Source organism: Entamoeba invadens (assembly GCF_000330505.1).
Source record: "Entamoeba invadens IP1 unplaced genomic scaffold scaff_1105074724573, whole genome shotgun sequence".
Lineage (NCBI taxonomy): Eukaryota > Evosea > Mastigamoebida > Endamoebidae > Entamoeba > Entamoeba invadens.
The window spans coordinates 44,586-47,022 of NW_004191740.1; positions in this window are offsets into that span (position 1 = coordinate 44,586).

Genomic DNA, 2,437 nt, shown 5'->3' on the forward strand with positions numbered 1-2,437 from the left:
CTGTGTTTCTCTGCAAGCAGAAGATGCTACTCTTCCAGTATATTGGACTCGCATTTGTAATTTCAAAAGAATGATGCATATATTGGTTGAAAGAATTGACAACAACTCCAATAACAAATACACCGCATCTCCGTTTGTTCGTTCTGATTCTATTATTGATGTCGATTGTTTAAGAACTACACTTGTAAGAGCAACATTGTATTTCGAAGTTCGTTTTATGTACATTGGAAGCTCTGGAGAAGTTGATTGTGTTGAACAATTCTTTAATTATTCAAATTGTTCATTAAAGGAAGGTGTAGAACCACGTCTTGATATTCAAAATCACTTGGACGAATTACTTGAGTTGTTTTATATACCAAGTGTTTTAATGAACATACCATCATACAATCAACAATATATTCCCAGATATTTTTTATGTGTTTCTGAAGAAGTTAAAATATTAAAATTTTGTTTGGACCGTCTTGATGATATAGAAAAAGATATTATTCAAAAAAACGCAGGATCAAAATTGCCTCGTACATCATAAGATGAAACTTTGGAAACTTTTGTTGGAAGAAAAGAAAAAGTAAGTCTTTTGGATGTGTACGAAATACTTGAAAACAATCAACTTAATAATTTGGTTCAAGTTGTTCAGATAACATTGACTGTTTCTCCAACAACAATATTTGTTGAAAGATATTTCGACTTTATAACACAATTTTAAAAACAGATGATGCCAACAAAAAACGCTATTGAAAGAGTAAACTTTTCATCAAAGTCTCAATCAGTATTTTTAATTCACTGATTTTTATTCTTTTTAATTATTTATAATAAAATAAAATATTAAATTCTATAAAAAACAATTAAACAAATTATTTATTAATTCTTAAATTTTAATTGTATTAAACAAATAATAATTAAAATTATATTTTAATAATACAAAAATGTTATAAATTACAATTAAAAAAATATTGAAAATACACGTTTTTGAAGTTTATTATAAATTTTTTTGAGATAAAATCATATAAATAATTGTTTTTTTTGTTTTTAAAGTATTTGACAATGAAATTACAATACAAAAATAATAAAATTGTTAATATAAAACAAAAAACTTCACAATATATTATATTTTTATAATACATTACTACACATTAATATCATTAAAATATTCAAATATTAAATAAAACAGTTATTAATTTGAAATTTTTATCTATCATCAGTATGAAAAAATTCAACATTTTAACAATATTTTATAATTTATGATAATAACAAATTGAAAACTTATATATTAACATAATAAATGTCAGAACAACTAAAAATTCTTCAAAAATATTTATTTTTACACTTAAAGTTACACAATTAATTATTAATTGACCTTTTATTATAGAGATATTAATTTAAATATCAGATGATTTTGCTTTATAGATTGTGTAATGTAATGCATTTAATATAAATTTATAAAAATGGATAAAAATTTAAAAAAACTCGAGATTTATCAATTTTATATAAATTGAATTTCGTACAACGTCATTAAAGGTGATAATAATAATTATTTTTTTGTTTATTTTGTTTATATCTTTAAAACCTTCTAACGTGAAAAATTCTTAGTTGTATCATTTGTAGTCAATTAAGTCTTTTTGCGTTAAAGTGCCGACAAAAATAAATTTCTAAATTACAATTTTGTTTTTCTATTACCATTTAAATAAAAAAAAATGGAATTAGTGAATTGATGCTTATATACTATTTTATGTCTATTTTTGGACATTTTGCTTATGTTCATTATTTGTATTGAAAATAATCTTTAATATAATTCAAAACAGCACTGGCGTCTTTATGATAAACATTAACATCGGTTATAACATTTTAAAACTAATTAAAATTTTTCCAAATCAGTATTATGATATCATTTCTCGTACAATAGAGTCTCTCGATTGTTTGTGTTGTTTGTTTGGCTATTAGCTATTTGTTTATGTTATTATGTTTTAAATATCGACATTAAAATTGTCATAAACGATAGATAATACCATTTTATGTATAACTTACTTAGTTTGAAATTGTTTTAAAGTTTATTATTTTTTAAAAATGTATGCTTTCAGTTTGTATTGTAATTTATCAAATATAACGTTAAAAAGAGCAAATAAAATATTTAACATTATTTTATAGTAAATGTGTAATGGTTTTTAATTACAAATACAGTAAAACCACCCAAGAGCGGTACCTCTGAAGAGCGGGTTCTCTCAAGAGCGAGCATTTTTTAAACCAAAAATAGAGTTCTCTATCGAGTGGTAATTAATGATTGGCTAAAAATGCCCGCTCTTGAGAGAACATAATTACCACACCCGCCCACTCTTATGAGGTTTTACTGTAACAATAATTGTTGTTATATTAATGATATATAATAACTTTATCATATAATACATGTTGTGTTGATTTGATTTAATTGAAGTTTATTTCATAA